Here is a 17,856-nt window from a genome sequence, read left to right on the forward strand (position 1 = left end):
AGAAAAGGCTTGAATGAGGAAAGGGACACCCATCCTTGTCCCTTCAGAGCCTGTATCCGAAGCCAGACTCAAAGAAACCAAAGTGCTAGTGTGCTCTCAGGCTTTGGATCCAAAGGTTTTCCACAAGGCATTTATTAGTTGAGGGGGCCAGAAGGGAAAGTTGGATTTATACCTCCCCACCCTTTGCAGAAATGCCTGAAACTCTGTAGTAGGGATTTTTTTTTAAAGGTTTTATTTTTAAGGAATCTCTAGACCCAATGTGGGGCTCGAACTCACAACCCCTGAAATCAAGAGTCACATGCTCTACCAATTGAGCCAGCCAGGCGCCCTCATAGTAAGGAATTTGATATGAGACCCTAAGATCTGAGACATGAGACATGTGCCACTCTTAATTTAACTGTAGAAAAATCTTTTAGAGGGATTTCTCCTTTTCACAAGTCCTCTTTTAAATGCAAAAGCTCTTAGAAGGAGAAATATATTGATCCAATTCATACTAAGGAATTAGTGACCCCATCCTCCAGGAATATAGATGAGATGACAAGAATTAGGGTACCTGGGGTAAAGGAAAGGAACTGAAAAGAGGGAGAATTGTACGAAGGGGTTCCAGTTTTTAGATATTTATATCATTAACTGTTCTGTGCACAAAACATGTGTTATACTTTTTGACATTAACCTCAAGATAATTCCATAAAAGAGGGTGCCTGGGTGGCTCACTTGGTTAAGCATCTGCCTTCAGCTCAGGTCATGATCCCAGGGTCCTGGGATCGAGCCCACATTGGGCTCCCTCCTGAGCAGGGAGCCTGGAGCCTGCTTCTCCCTCTCCCTCTCCCTCTGCTTGCCGTTCCCCTGGCTTGTGCTCTCTCTCTCTGTCTCTCTCTGGCAAATAAATAAATAAAATCTTTAAAAAAAAAAAGATGATTCCATAAAAGAACCTACAAAATAAAGAAAAATAAAATTCACAAAGAGTTGCTATGTTGGGAATTTTTACAGACATGTTCCTTATAAAATAGTTAAGTGTTGATTCTTACGAAAGGATCCCACTTTGACATAATTGAAGTAGCACAGTCTCAGAACAAATCTACAAGAATGAGTGTTAAATAGTGGTGCCGGGTGCCTCAGTCAGTTAAGCGTCTGCCTCTGGCTCAGGTCATGATCCCAGGGTCCTGGATCGAGCCCCGCATCATTGGGCTCCCCACTCAGCGGGAAGCCTGCTTCTTCCTCTCCCTCTGCCTGAGGCTCCCCCTGCTTGTGCTCGCTCTGTCAAATAAATAAATAAATAAAATCTTAAAAAAAAAAAAAGAATGAATGTTAAATAGATCGAGTTCCTGTTTATGTGGAATATTTGCATATCAATTTGAATATCCTTGCTTTATGTAATTATGGTCATAATAGCTATTTGAATTTAAAGTTTATATTTTCTATTCTAAAAGTAATACATGATTTCCTGCTCAGTATGGCAAATTGGCCATACATCAGTCTCTTCTCACTCTCAAATCCCAATAAAATGGTAGTGAAAGAATAAATAAATCTGCATGGATAAAGAGAAGAAAAGGGAAACGTTGGCAGACAAAAGATGTCAACAATTTTTGGACAAAGTAGAGGAAGCCATGGGCTAAAAAGCAGGCAGGGGGTGGTCCAGAAGAGAACGGAGCCTGTTTGTCCCTTAGACCTGCAGGGAGTCTCAGGACTTAGGGGAGAGGTAAGGTGAGGCATAGGGAATTAGTTGAACACCGGGGAATTAATTGAAATTGTACATACAGAGTAATTTAAGTCTGGGGCTCCCTTTCCTCTCCTAATGTAAAATGCTGGCCTTTGGACATTTGCCCCTCAAGCAAAACAATAGACTTTATCCTCTAGAAAAATTCAATGAGCTTAGAGGAAAGAGAACTATATTCTGACACTTAGGGATCCCCAGGAAAAAGACTGGCTCACCATTCAGTTGCCTGATCTCGACATATCCCAGCCACATACCTAAGCTTTGCAAGTGTGAAAAGCCTGTAACATGAATGAGAGGTGGAAATAAACAGACAGAAGGATGGAAACCTGGTTGAAAAACAGAACGGCAGGGAGTAGAGGGAAGATTTTTAAAAAATCTACTTAGTATCCACAGAGGAAAAAGGGAAAATTATTTTCAACTTAGAAGTCTGTGTTCAGCCAAACAATCAATTGTGAAGACAAAGACATTTTCCAACATGCAAGAACTCATAAAAATTGCCTTCTGAATACCCTTTTTAAAGATGCCACTGGTGATAAAAGACAGCAAAACAAAAGAGTAATCCAGAGGGAGGGAGGCATGGAAACTAGGACAAAGTGGGTCCAGACTGGGAGAGCAGTTAAAAGATGTTCCAGGCGGACCACCATGCAGCAGGCTGAGGGAGCAACCAATCCATATTGAGAAAGAAACTAAAGAACTCCGGAAGGAATGTTTCTAAGGGAAAAAGGATTTAAGAACAGCTGATATGATGGGAATAATAAAAAAGAATATGTATAGCAAAATGTGCAAGTAAAAAACAAGGCACCTAATTAACCGCAGATAAAACAAAAGAGTATCTAAGAAAAGAAATTCTATGATGTAATTTGGCTCTGCAAGGAATAATATTTATTTGGTAAACATTGCTTGGGGATTTAAGATACTACTTTGGGGGCACCTGGGTGGCTCAGCTGGTTAAGCATCCGGCTCTTGATTTCGGTTCAGGTCATGATCTCAGGGTCCTGGGATCAAGCCCAGAGTCAGGCTCTGTGCTCAGTGGGGAGTCTGCTTGAGGTTTCTCTCTCTCCCTCTGTGCCTGCCCCTCCCCCTGCTTGCTCGCTCTCTTTCCCTCTCTCTAAAATAAACAAATATATCTTTAAAAAAATTTAAAATGCTACTTTGAAAAAAAAGAAAATAAAATGCTACTTTGAGTGGATGAGGAGAGAGGAATAGTGGAGAGGGCAAATGCCATATCTTCATTCATTCCAGGAGGCCATCAATAGATAATTTCTAAAATATAAATTAAGAAATAACAATATAAACATACTATTTAGTGATAAGGTAACTTCTTTTTTTTAAAGATTTTATTCGAGAGAGAGTGTGTGCATGCTCGTGTACACACACGCACACACACACACGCATGCATGAGGGGGTGGAGGGGCAGAGGCAGAGGGACAAGCAGACTCCCCACTGAGCAGGGAGCCCAATGCTGGGCTGGATCCCAGGACCCTGAGATCATGACCTGAGCCAAAGGCAGACGCTTAACCAACTGAGTCAACCAGGTGCCCCAGTTCTGATTGATTTTTAAAACTATATTTCTCAATAAATTTAATAAAATGTCTTGAAATTTGAGTAAAAACATAAAAATTTAAAGTTAGAGTAAAAATAAATGAATAAATTATGGATAATTTGGAAAATATAGAAAATTATGTTTAAGAATTTTGTCCTTGTTCATATGCAACCATTAATGTTAATTTTCTCCTTTTTTCTCTGCAATTTTAAAAATAGTTGTGATCATGGTAAGCAACAATTTTATATCCTTTTTTTTACTTAGCACGTTTCACTTTCATATTATTACAAATCCCTTTAAACTTTATTTTCACTAGGTAAATAATCAACTTATCAGATAATAATTTATTCAACCATCCCCCTCCCCTTTTTTTTTAAGTAGGCTCCTCACCCAGCATGGAGATCAAGAGTCAGATGCTTAACCCACTGAGCCACCCAGGTGCCCCTCAACCATTCCCCTCTCGATGGCTAACTTGTTTTCAATTATTTCATATACAGGAGTCTTCAGTATCCAAGTATAACTTGAGCCACAAAAAAGACCTAGTAAAGTGAACCCACGTTAAGTAGAATCAAAATCTCAAAGTAGTCAATAATGTTTGATTTGGTCTTTCCTTAAAAAAAATTGAACTAAAAACTAGGAAAATATCCTATAATTGCAACTATGTATTAATTCCTAAGTTAAAAAGGAGGCTGTGTTTAGTTTTTCTGACACTATCTTATGATAGTATAGTGACATCCTTCACATAGTGTTGGACATTCCAGTGAAATCACAGATGACACATTTTAGAAAAAATATTATTTGAAGTGTCATCACTTTTCCCAAGGGCAGTTCCTCTGACATTTGAAATCATTCTTTACTGAAGTGCCAATACTATAACAATCCTTGTCATCATCTCTTTTTTGTCGTTAGCTAATTTAACTTTGCTGGATCCTCACTGGGCAATGAAAGCCTTTTCCCGTGATTTCGGCACTTTTCAATCATTTTCATCAACTTCATGAAATCTTGGAATTTTGGGTAAAATTTGCATTTTCATTTTGAATTGGATTGGCATTTTATTTGTAACGTATTATTAAATATCATTTAATGATGACAGAGAAAAACTGCCTTACAAAGACACTGATCTGTCTTCAGTGGTGGATGCCAGTGTTAAGTAGGGAGAGATGCTTGAATAGGATATAATTTTGTAAGAGGTCAGTTTATTGGAGAATTCTTCTGTATTATGACAACTTTGTTTACATTCACGACTTTGTTATGCAAAGATAATGGTACCAAATACTCAGATCAAGAGACTAATGCTAACATAAAACTCAACGCATAAAATCTTTTCTAAGTTTTAGCATCATTTTTTATGAGTTATCACAAGTGGTGTTTACTAGAGATGATCTACAGCTTCTTTGTCTAGATTGCCAAACCTTTTTAAAAAGTATTACATTCATTTACACCTTACCAGCAATCAAGGGAGTGACCATGTCATTAAATTTGCATAAATTTTGTTTATCTTTAATTAAAAAAATATTTAACTAGATACTAAAAGCATGGTACCTCATTATTTTAGTTTAATCGGCAGGATCTGAGACTATACATTCTAGTTATTTGTTAATCAGTGATTTGTGGTCCTTCCTGCATACTTTCTGGTCAGTCTTTACCCAGTTATCTATTGGGTGGAGTTTTAATATTCTTTTTTGTTGATTTGTATAAACGCTAGAGTGATAAGATATTAACCCTTGTATTTGCAGAAGCTTTTTGGGGATTTTGCCTTTTCCTTCTGTGTTTTTCTATAGAGAGAAGTTGAAAGTGTAAAATGTTTATGTCATCAAGTTAAAGAGTTTGTCATCACCTCCTGGAATATAAGTTCCATGAGAGGGCGATTGTCTTATTCATCAATGCCCAGAGCCCAGTACAGAGCTCAGACAATGTGTTGAATGAATGAATGAATGAAATCTATCTTTTCCACCACTTAAAAAATTCCCTCCAGACACATGTTCACTTTAATTTTCTTTCATGTATTTGACATTTTGATTTTTTTTAAAAACTTACAATTCTTTGATTCTTCTGAAATGTGTTTTGTGTACGGTTGCATGGTAAAGTTGTGGTGTCATTTGAGCCCTGCTGACTTCGGACAGGTCGCCTCATTGTTGGTATACCTGAGACCTACAATCACCAGAAATCTGACCTGCAGAGCTGGTGCAATAAAGTATGACCTATAGACATCCACTGAGTCACTCTAAACCTTTTGAGAACGAGGCAAGTTATAAAAGATGGATACATACAGGTGTGCATCTCCTCCTCCTTTCTTTCCATCATCTGTGAAAAGTAGCCCATTGGAGATTTGTTAATCATTCATGCATAAAATCTCCAGGAGCAGCCAGTTAAAAGACAAGTAAATTACCATGTGAATGCATAGCAGATCACTACATGATTTTTTAGTTGTAAAAAGTACATTAACTCTGGATTTGAAGATCCTCTAGGATCATAAGTGTCTGAAGGCCTCTCAGTGTGGAGGAGCTGTTCTGCCTTGTTAAAAAACACAGCCTCTTGGGCACTCAGTGGGTGGCTCAGTGGGTTAAGCATCCGACTCTTGATTTTGGCTCAGGTCATGATCTCCTATTGGTGAGATCAAGCTCTGCGTCAGGCTCCGTGCTCAGCAGGGAGTCTGCTTGGGATTCTCTCGCTCTCTCCCTCTCCCTTTGCCCTTCCCCTCCCCATGTACACGTTCTCTCTCTCTCAAATAATTAAATACATCTTTAAAAAATAAACAAAAAACCAAAACAACAACAACAACAAAACCCCATAGTCTTCTTGTTTGCGTCAAGGATTCAGTTGGTGAATTACATTTCGTCCCCAAAGTGTAGGTAGCTCTCAAGAGAAGCTGTTGGTAAGGAGTTTGTTGGGTTGGAAAATGGTTGTTAATCTTCAGATTACCAATGTAAGGTTGTATACTCATGGGCTATTTCAGTTATTGTTGAAGTAGTAATAATTGGTTATGGATTGGCACAAACGTTTTGTCCATAGTAAAGACACTGAGGAGGATATTTATGAGCATTTGGAATAGATGCCTGGAGACATGGTCTACCATAAATAAAAAGGGCCTTTTTGCACCCATAAAATGAATTGTATTGGCAACTTCTGCCAACTTTTAGCACCTTGGTAATAATGACCAAGCCCCACAAATCCCAAGACCTAAAGGTACAGCTGCTTCATAGTGGATTGTTTTAAAGAGGAGAAGACTGCAACAAATCCTGGTCATTCTTAGCCAAGGGAATTGGACAAAGTAAAACTTGTCATTTGTGGTTTCTCCTCCCTTTACGCTTCCCTTTAATTGATTTAATTGCTCTCATAAATGACCCAAATAAATCTCTTGACCTACCAAAAAATTGCATGGATTTTGTTCCCTCTTGAATGTGTTACCAAGTGTGGGCATGAAGGGTATCAGAGATTCTGCACAACTTCTTTGAACATATAGGGGACACTGATGACTATTTAATACGACCACTAGGATAAAGAGGACTAAGGAAGATTCTGTTTCTCAGATCTTTTCTCCCCAGTGTCTACCTGGCATGTGGACCCAGTGCTTCTCTTACGTCTTCCTGGTGGCGGTGTACACGATATAACCCCTGGAAAGACAGTTGGGCAGTACGTTGTCTTGTGGCCTGCTGATTCCATTTCGAGAAAACCCTCCTAAAGGAATAATCTTACATACAGAAATATTCATCTATATAAAGATATCATGAAGGGATTACTTATAATAGCAAGATAACAACAGCAGCAGTGTAGGAAAAATTATGTGTATAGAGAACAGGAAATGCACCAAAATCCGTTTAGTGGCTATGCTGAGGTGCTGTGATTAAGGGTGGTGGTTTACTTGCTTTCTTTTCCATTGCTTTTATAGTTTTTCAAAATATAAGTTTTAGAAGTCAGAAAAGAGGCAGGGTACTTGGGTGGCTCAGTCGGTTGAGCGACAGATTCTTGATTTCGGCTTAGGTCACAATCTCAGGGTGGTGAGATCAAGCCTGGCATCGGGCTGGCGCTCAGCATAGAGCCTCCCTGGGATTCTTTTTCTCCCTCTCCCTCTGCCCCTCCCCCCACTCATGCGCGAGCCTGCTCTCTCTGTTAAAAAAAAAAAAAAAGTCAGAAAAGAGGTAGTGTTTAAAAAAAGAAAAAGAAAAAAAAGGGGTAGTAGTGTTTGAGGAAAAGAACTATCAAAATGGTCAACATAAAAATATTTTGTTACTTAAATAAAAATAGCACCACTTACTACTGCTTAATTAGGACCCAGTCCTTCACATGATTTAGGGCTTCCAGTGATTTGCTGAGCAGATTCTTTACAGTTATTAATTCTCACAGTTGTATATAAAGTGAAAAACAAGTCATGCACACCTTTCCTGACAGTAGGAATAAAATCTTACAATGTCAGACGAAAATGAGTTTCTTTTATTTGATGTCAGAAATATTTCAAGATGTTTCTGTATTTCTTAAAACCTGACAAGCCTATAAAGAATAAGGAAAGGATTAGATAAACAGGAAAGCGTCTGTACAGATAGGAATGAGCGTTATATGATTTGTCTGTTTCAGTCACATTTCATAGCAGTTTGAACAGGGGATTGCAGATCTGTGCCATACTCTCTGTATTAAAACTAGCACTCTGAAAGAATGCTGAATCATTCCAGCTGCTTTTGCATTTACGAAATTAGTTCAATTAAAAACTAAGCTGATAGTTTAAAATTCCACAAGGAACAGAAAAATAATTAGTAAACATGGTCAGATTGCATCAAGCCAAACACAAATTGATTTCTGCTTGAATGGAATCTGCAAGATGATGAAAGCGGGTCCCAGTCTCAGTCTCCTCAAAGATGAGTTCACTTGTAGGTAACATTTTTGGAAAAATATAACCTTTTAAATATAGCTACAGATGTACTAGGATTTTTTTTAATGAAAAGATATCCTGGCAGTTTTTCTTTTTAAAAAAGTGTGTGCAACTTTTCCAGTGGTCTTCACACCAGCAGAGTCATATATATCCCTGTTAGGCTGTGAGCGTAAAGAATTTTCTGGTCTCCTTTCTCTTAACAATATCTTGACTGGGAACAGGAAAAAGAACGTAATAGGTAGGATTTTTTTTTCAGTTGCAAGTGACAGAAGCCCATCCTGGACTGGCCTAAGCAAACAATTAAAACATAAAAGTGGGATGGAATTTATTGGCGCACACGGCCTCTGGGACTTTCGCCGCTGATTTACCGTCCTCCAGCCTTTGGGCACGCTTTGTTTATGAGCTGGGCAAGAGGGGCTACAAGCAGTCCCAGGTGCACACCTGCCTGCCTAGCCCCTGAGTGTGAAAATGCAGGCTCTTTGGATTGGCCAGGTGACAGTCACGTGTCTGCCCTGGGCCAATCGCCGTGACCAGGAGTGGCTGGCTTTGCCGAAGTTCCCGCGGGTCCGGAGTACCGCCTTAGATTTCCAACGCTGGTGGGGCCCCAGGGTCATCTAGAAAAGGGAGGATGAGCCAGTGAACACCGCAGCAATGCTGAATCGCCTGGGGGTCCCCGGCATGTGCATTCCTGTAAACGCTGCATTTGCATGGTGGGCAGGTTTGTGTTGTCCGCCCACAGGGCCCCTCCCGGGAACCCCAGACTGCCGTGGCTTCTCTCTCGGGGGAAATGAACAGTACCGAGCTACACTTACGAGGTACGGTCAATTCCTAATTTCGCAAATGTGAATAACTTTTGGCCTGAACGTTTTGCGTCTACCCTGTTCAACAGCATGCATGTCTCCCTTCTTTCTCCTGTGAACTTGTAGACCTACAGAGAATTCTAGAATTTCGTGAATTGAGGACGCTCTGCCACAGGCCTCCTCCTGAATTTCCGGAGAGGCAGTTCCCGCTTCTCTCTTTGCCCACCTCCATGCAGGATTCTACTGTCCCTGCTGGGGCACCTGTTTTCTTTTTTGGGCAATGTATTCCAGCCGTTACACGCATGTGGCCAAATTTTGGGGAGATCATTTTTACCACCCCATCTAATAATTTCAGTTTATGTTGCTTATTACTTGTGTTTTACATGTGTTTAGATAGACATTTGGGGCCACACATTTTATTTCTGACCTTTTCTCTCTTCAAGGATGATTCATTGAAAGTTGTGCCTAGGGTCAATGGGGCAGACTATGTGCAAGGTGTGCCCTCTCACATGCTGTCCCATAGCATCCTCTATGCCGCTTTGTGTCATATGCCATGCATTTGTCATGTTTTTTTTTTGCGTGGCACATATATATTCCCTGCTAGAATGTAAGCCCCATGGGAGTAGGGAACATGTATATCTTGTCAATTAAGACGGAGTTCTGCTGCTAGGAACAGAGACCCCAAATAACAACATTATAAATGAGAGAAGAACATATTTCTGTTTTGTATAAATTTCCTGCTCTGCTAAGCATGGTCCCACTCCCATGGTTCTGGAGAGCTGAGAACATGGGAACAACCAACCGGGGGTGGGGGAAGGGCTGGATAAGCCGCCCTCTCCATAAGGATGCTCTGGAATTTGTACACACCTCTTCACCTCTGTCCTATTAGCCAACAAATTCATCACGCGGTCACACCTAGCTTCAGGGGAAGCTGGGAAATGTAGCCTTGATGCTGGGTAGACATGTGCCCAGTTAAGAATTGCTCTAATACTAAGGGATAGAATGGATATCGGGAGACAATCTATACCACCGTATTCTCAACTCCCAGCATACTGTGTGGTGCACTGTATACTGGCTGAATGAAGAAATGAGCTGAGCGCTTCTGTATCCGTTTGCTAGGGCTGGAGTTACAAAGTACTACAAACTGAGTGGCTTAAACAACAGAAATTTATTGTCTCACGGTTCTAGAGCAAGTCCAAGATCAAGGTGCCAGCAGTGTCGGTTCCTTCTGAGTGCTGTGAGGGAGAATCTGGCCCGTTCCTCTCTCCTAGCTTCTGGTGGTACACTGACAATCTTTGGCCTCCCTTGTTTTGTAGACCTTTGCCTACGTCTTTGCGTGGTGTTTTTCCTGTGTGCGTGTCTCTGTGTCCTAAATTCCCCTTTTGATAAAGGCTAGCATTTGTATAGGATTAGGGCCCATCCTAATGACCTCATCTTAACTAATCACACCAGCAAGGACCTATATCCATGGAGGGTCACATTCTGAGGTACTAATAGTTCAAAATTCATAGGAGCTATGAATTTTGGGGGGGGCCACCATTCAACAAAATAAAAATGTGTAGTGTTCGTGAATTTTGAGGGAATCACAATTCAACACATAATAACTTGGGATAATTTCATCTACCCTCACACAGTTTTCAGAGGTAAAATTTGCTGCTCTGGGATGCCCCAGAGTGATGCACTTTTTAGTTCCAGAGCAGTGTGGCATAGATTAGCCGGTCCCACTCTCCCAGCCCTGGAAGAGAAGTGTGTTCAGTGGAGGCATGGCAGGGCTTACCAAAGGCCTACAATGGTACTGAGAGTTATTGCCCATTGGGAAGCTCCTTCATGGTATGACAGGGTCCCAGGTGCACTCCAGAAGAGTCAGTAGGGCCCATGCATTCTGAGCCCCTTGTGGTAAGTGGAAAGTGGCCACCCTTGGCACCATCCCGTGGCCCACTGAGATCACACTTGGCACAGGCCAGGAATAGCAGGGCCTGGTATAGAATCTTGAAACCAGGCAGTTAGCTCAGCCCTCAGTCAGCACTGTTCCAGCTCCTCACCCCTTTTGGGATAAAAGATAGGATTTTATTCATTTGTGCCATCCCTGTAGCTCCCGTTTGTTAAAGTGGCTCTTGAGTAGAAACTCAGTGACTTTTTCAAAGGAAAGAGAAAGATATTAACTTGTCAGGAGGGTTGAGATGTAATCACGCCCCAAAGCCGAAGAATGGGTAACTATGAGAGGTTTCCTGTAGTTGATTTTGGCAGCAGGTCCTGGGACCCTAGCAAGGTGACAGTTCTGTTGGCTCTTGGCACCGAATGTCAGTAGTCTTTGAAAGGTGTAGCTTCAGGAAACCCAGAGTTGCCCAGTCATGACCCTGACAAATACAAGGGGTAAGAAATGGCTCATCTGATTTGTGTGAGAGGTGCTTAGTACTGCCTGATGAACCTGGGTGCCGCCCTTCACCCATGCATCCCACATAATGCTAACCAAAGCTCCGGGTCACGCTCATTGATCCCCAGTAAATGAGGGAGCAGCCCTCCTAACCATTCAAATGTTCTTGCTTTAAACACCCTCCCATTGAACTGGATCTCAACCCACATTCTGAGCCATGCTGGACCGTGTCACCTTCCCTCCACTCCTGCTCTGCCCACTTACATTGTCCTCAGAAGTAGGGACTCTGCTGGAGCCGCTGCCTGCCCATTGCAGGATGTTGGCCCAATCATTACTTCTCACTTAGAACATTCCTGTGGCTTCCGGAATATGAATTTGGGCCTGTATCCACTTCCCTAATGTTGCCTCTTTAAAAGATTCCATCAAACATGTGTGGGGCAAATCTCATGCAGTCATTTCTTTCTGCCCCAAGTCTTAGGCCCTTTGATTTAGATGACCAAGCCCCCAAGCCTGTATAGGGAGGCTGCTGGGTGGCACAGGCCTACGTCGGTGCTTCTTCAAGCCTGGCGCCTGGACTCCCAAGGAGCTTGTGATTTGGAAAGTCAGAAAGGGGAGCCACATCAGGCCTGAGGGGAAGGGGGCATGAGGCGACATTTCTTAGCCATCCTGCAAGTGGCTGCTGTAGGCATGGAGTTAATGGTAGCACACTTCGCAGCACCTTTTGGCGTGAAAGTACGGCATTTATTATGGCCAAACCAAGGGCAGGGGGTGTTGCATAGACCGTTCCTGTCCGATTCCCCTGGATTTCTGTGCTTGGGTCTTTATGGCAGCTCAGATTTCTCCAGTGGGAGCATGGAGGTCACACCATACTGAGAGCCTCACCCTCGTAGCGATCTCTGTCCCACGTATGTATCAGTTTCAAAGCATCACTGCTTTCATCTCTCTGCCACAAGTTGTAAAATTATGAGGTGCATCCAACCCTTGATTTTCAGACTTGGGCTTGACTGTTAATAACAGACTCCATTCATGGAGGAGTAATTGAGAATGGCAGCGCGAGCGACACGGCTTTGCCACCCACGGGAGGGAATGAGGGAAAGCCTTGCTCTGAAATCCCTCAGAGGGTCTGCGGTGGGGCACCTGTTCTGCCAAACCTGATGGGCTCATTGGCGGCCCAGCCTTACCTCTGAGAAAGATCTTACAGGACACAGTCCTCTGTTCTAACCTTACTGTTAATTTTATCTTTCTTTCTTTTGCTCATTTTTCACGTTCACTTATCTATACAGTAGGTATAAATTTTTTTCATATCTCAAGAGCACTGAAGTCCATTGTTGAAAAATGAGAAAATGCAGGTAAGAAAAATAAAATTCTTTTTACACAACATGCTTTCACCTGGAGAAAACAGTCAGTGAACATTCCATTCCCCGTGTTTTTAGGCACATTTTTTTTTAAAGCTTGCGTTTGCACTTAGCAGTATGTGGGAGTCGCTTTATGTCTGTAAAAATTCATCACTAGACAGCTGGATGGAAGAACTGCAATGTATTTAGCCAGCCCCACATTATTGGTCGTTTAGTTGGTTTCCAGTTTTCAGTTTTTAGAAACAACATTTGTGGCCAAATACTTGCACCCGTTCTCAATTGTTTTCTTAGGACGAATTCCTAAAAGTGGACTTGCTGGGTCAGAATAATAAACATACATCCTCTCTTTGTATTGTAAAAACTTTAGACGTATATACCGCACAGATGCAATACTCCAGCGAACCCCCGTGTGCCTGTTCAACAGTAATAGCTCCTGGTCAGTGTGTCCTTTCACCCACTTCCCCTAGTCCCTGCATTATTCAGGAACAGATCTGAGACTTCATGCTGGAAAGACTCACAGGTATTTGAAAATGGGAGAGAAAAACTGAATTGCTAGGGAAAAAAAAAAGAGAGAGAGATTAATGTCTTGTCCACATTATCCACTGCAATGTTTGGGCCCTTTCCATTTTCCCTGCTTTATGTGGGCTCAGGACTGTCCATTTGCCTTCAGATTCCTGAAGCAATCTGGTAACCAGCCTCCTTTCTCTCCCTCTGGATAGGTCTAGACATAGCCCTTTCATATCTTGCCAAATTGCCCTCCATAGGGCTAATCAAATTTATTAAACTCGCATCGGAATCATAGAGGAGTGTCCATGCTGGTGGTTAACATTTTGGGTCTTTCTTCTTTCTTTTCTTTTTCCCCCTCTTTCCTTCCCCCTTCTTCCTTTCTTCTTTCTTTGTGAATTTTTTAGATCCCAAAACAAGAATCATATCCTTGTTTTAATTAGAACTTATTTGGTTATTAATGGTTTAAAGCCCCCCCCATTTCCTCAATGATCAGTTATATTTCCTCTTTGTGAATTGTCTTTTACTAATTTTTCTATTAGGATGATTGTCTTTTAAAAATTATATTCAATTTATGTTATGTCATAACACTGTGCTTTTGTCAATGAATTGCTGTAAAGACTTGTTTGGCCTAAGATAACACATACTGTACTCGTATGAAAGAATATGTGTATTTTATAAAGCTAACAGCTCAAAGTTGTTAACAGTCCGAAGGACAGGTTCAGAGTGAGGCGCACCAGTGTGGGGTGGCAGGTCCAGGCAGGACAGAGGGGGACTTTTACAGGTCACTTCATCTTCAGTCTCAGACACCCACAAGGCAGGTAAAGCAGGTAAAGCAGGTGTTCTTCTCACCTCACAACGACTTGTGGTAGGGCACACCTTAATATCTTCCAAGCCCCAGCCTAGGCATTTTTCTAGCATATCACAGTGATCCATATGTTGATCTGTGAAAGGCAAATAAAGCATTAAAATATAACAAATATTAGTAATTATAAAATTTTTTTTTCCTATAGCATGAAGGCCCAGGACCAGGTCATTACGACTTGAAAATACCTCCAGTAAATTCTGTTACTTCCTGTTTTCAATCCAAAGTGCCTCGATTCCTGCCTGCTTGTTCTGTAAGTACTCTAAAAGATGGCGGTTGTAGGTTTTGTGACGGGGTTGGGGAGTCACTGGGGGTTGTTCTAGACAATTCTAGCATGTCTATATGTATCGAATTGCTTGTCGACGTGGAAAAGAGCACAGAGCTCAAAAATCTGGCAAGCCCCCAGCCTGTTTCAGGCTCAGAGTGACTCCAGGCCCAAAGGTGGTGGCAGAATTTTGGGTCCAGTTGACAACATCCAGCACAGTAATTAGCCAGCAGTGTTATGACCTGGGTGCTCTGTGGGAAAAGATGTTTAACGAACTGAGGCCAGCAGTGGGCAGAGGCTGGCTCCATCCATCTGCTGTTCTTTGTGTATGTGGCTTCTGGGGGCGTGTGTGTGGCTTCTGAGCAGAAATGTTATTGAACCAAAGGGGACCATTATGGCACGAACCATCATCCTGCCCCTAAGAACTCAGGATAGACAGCGAAGAGGGTCAAGTCCACAGAGAGACACAGGTACATGGGGGGAGCGTTTGAGCCCCAGAGGCCTAGAGAAGACCAAGAAAAATTGCAAAAGCACAACATGGAGTTATGAACAGTGGCTCTTTTTGTAAAAAAAAAAATATATATGCTGACAGTTTTAATTCCCCTTGCCTTGTTCTCAGCCTGCACCCCAGTTTGAAAATCCCCAGAGCTCACTGGTATGTAGCCTTATTTGAGGTGGTTGGGGAGACAGAAGTACAAGTTCTGCCTGTAAGAAAATGGGCCCGTCCCACGGGTTCAAGGAAGGGTGGGTATCCCAGGCCGGCGATCTTTAGGATCTCGCTCCAGAGCTACCAACTCTGGTGGGGGGTAGTGTGGTCTTTATCTGGAGGAACACTGGGGAGTCCTGGTTGGTAAAATTAAAAACAGACCCAGCAGCAGGAGGTGGTGGCCTCCCGCAGATCCCCGCACCCTGGTGGCATCAGCAGGATCCAGATACAGATTTTTGTCCAAGCTCTCAGGGCTGAGCATCGTCAGGAAGTTGGAGTCATGCTAACCAAACTCCCCGGAAGCTGATAGAGAAGCCAGAAGGTATAGTTTACAAGTGATTTACAGGTGTCCAGTAAGGGGGCTGGTGCCTGGAGCCGCTGCTCTATGGGGTGTCTCCCCGTTCAGGAAACTCTTCATTGAAGCCAGGGAGAATCCACAGTTTGCTCAGTGACAGCAAACTCAGGACCGGGGGGTGGAGCCGGATGTTCTCAAGGTCTGAGAACCACCACCGGTAGCCTCCTGCGGGGTAGCCTTGTGAGACCGAGGCCCACAGCCCTCCTGTTCTGCGGGCTGGCTTTCCAGGACTCCACATGCGTGTTGCTTCCTCATTAATAGCACTAATAAAGGCTTCAGCTTCCTCTGACGTCTGGCCAGGACTTGATTAGATTTCCAGGCTGCTCCTCCGCTTTTGGCAAGGGAAACATCCTGTCATGTACAGCACCTTCTGCAGGCAGCTGACTTCATCCTCTCCAGGCTGACCACTGTGTCCCACTCTCAGGGTAATCCTATTTCCACCCTCCCTGTCTCCCAGAGAGATAACACACTGTAAAGACGGATGGAAACGACAAGCCCATGATAATAGGGAACAATAATAGTGCTGGTAGCTAATACACAGAGCTGTCGCCGCCAGCCTGGCCTGGGGCTCTCTGTCCTGGAGGGCCTCCAGCAAGCCTCATTACCTCATCTGACGGGTGAGGCTGACGAAGCACAGGGCCCAGGGTCACCCCGAGCCATTGGCGGTTGGGACTAGGACTCGAACTCAAGCCTGACGTCGAAACCCTTCCCTGAGCCCCACACAGAGACACCGATGCTTCTCCAGCAGACCCAAGATAAAATCCCTCTGGGCTTCAGGAAATCTGTATGTGCCCCCAGCACAGGAAATGCTGACCCAAGGCATTGAGGTCTTCGTCTGAGTCTATGAACATGACATTCAGTCGCCCTTGATCACCGTAGAGGAGAAGCTTCATTGAAATCACTGGCAAAATAATTTTTTTAAAGAATTTCATCCAAACGAAAACATGACTTTAAAAAATGAGAACTGGGAGATCCCTTGAGACTACTTTGGACCCTGGGGTCCACAGACCTTGAGGTACAGAAACCCGAGTTTGGGCTTTTGAGGTCAATCACCCCAGTTCAGAATCCATTTTCTCCCGCCGTTTACCACTAGACTGAGGTGGTTAGAGGGGAGGACAGTGGCATTCCCAAGGACAGGAGCTGTCTGGACAGAGCGCCCACTGAGAAAGTGTGCCTTGAGGGGCAGGTGGAACGTGAGCCCGCCCGTCCTGCAGGACTGGGCCGGCTTTGCTGGTCCGCCCTTCTCTTGGCACCCCCGGAGCCCAGGGGAAAGCCGCTGGCAGGAGCAGGCCTCAGCTCCAAAGATGTGCTCCAAGTCAAGGGTGCCCCAGGCCTCAGGGCAGTTGGGTGTGGCCCTCGTCTTCCTCAGTGGGGATTTGCCAGTCTGTTGGAGCCCACAGCCGGGCTCAGGGGGCTCCAGAGTGTTGGTGTCCCGGTCTCATTAGTCCCTGTTTTCTGTTCTGTTTTCAGAAAACCCCCGGCCCAGGCGCATACAAGTCTTCAGTGCAATTCCCCAAGCAGCCCCGCACTATAGCCAAAATGGGCCGAGAGCATAGCCTTTTCTTCAACAACACAATTGGCTTTTAAAATAAAGCCATCTTGGCCCTCAGCTATTTTGAGTTTAGCAAGTTCTTCTGTTTAGAAAACTCTATTTTATCCGTCCTTTAGGGGGGTCTGACTACAGAACGTCATCATCGATTGCCCAGGTGACCCTCTTGCCCACTTCTCTAGAATAGTCCCAGCATAATTTCCAGTTCACTCTTGAAAGTGGCCTGGTTTGAATAATAAATTGTGCTCACTCTGCTTATTGTCAAAGGATGTATTCCAAGACACTGCCCCCGGCTGCTCTTGTGGCAGCTTGGACAGGCCCCGATATGTCCCGGCTGTGCTCTGCATGGCCTTGGGCTCTCCAGCTGGGCCCCAACTGCATTAGGGCTGTAATACCTCACAGCCTCATGGAGGTGTCCTTGGGGGTCAGCATTCAACCAAGGCCAAGCTGAGTGTGCCAGGATCCCAGCAGGTGGTTCTTTCTCCCTCTCAGTTCCCTGAAAAGAATAATATTGATTCAACCCAATGGGTGTTTGTGGTTTTAAGTCAACAAAAATATTTGAGTATCTGCTCTGTACCAGGTGTATGCTGGGGTTGGGGGGTGGTGGCTAACAGAAAGATGAATAAGGCATGTGACTGAGTTTGGGGAGGGGTGTAGGGGAGACAAGGCCAGAAAGGGAATTTGGGGTAGTCTCTGGCTCCAGGAAGGCTTTGAGAGCTGTGCCAAATGGCTCCTTCCGGTCACCTTGTGTCTGAAGCTCAGGGGCTGCCTTCCCATGATGGCAGTTCTACTGGGAAGACAGGCCCTCATCTCCCGAAGCTGAGAAGTCACTGCTCCGGGTGCACAGAGACGGCCACAAGCGGGCAGAGCAGGGATGAGGCAGCACGGCCATGAGCGGTGAAGGACAGCCCCATGCAAGGGGCCTGGAGGCTGAGATGGGCAGGAAGGAGAGGGAGGAA

The sequence above is a fragment of the Ursus maritimus genome, unplaced genomic scaffold, assembly GCF_017311325.1.
Source record: "Ursus maritimus isolate PB19 unplaced genomic scaffold, ASM1731132v1 scaffold_6, whole genome shotgun sequence".
Taxonomy (NCBI): Eukaryota; Metazoa; Chordata; class Mammalia; order Carnivora; family Ursidae; genus Ursus; species Ursus maritimus.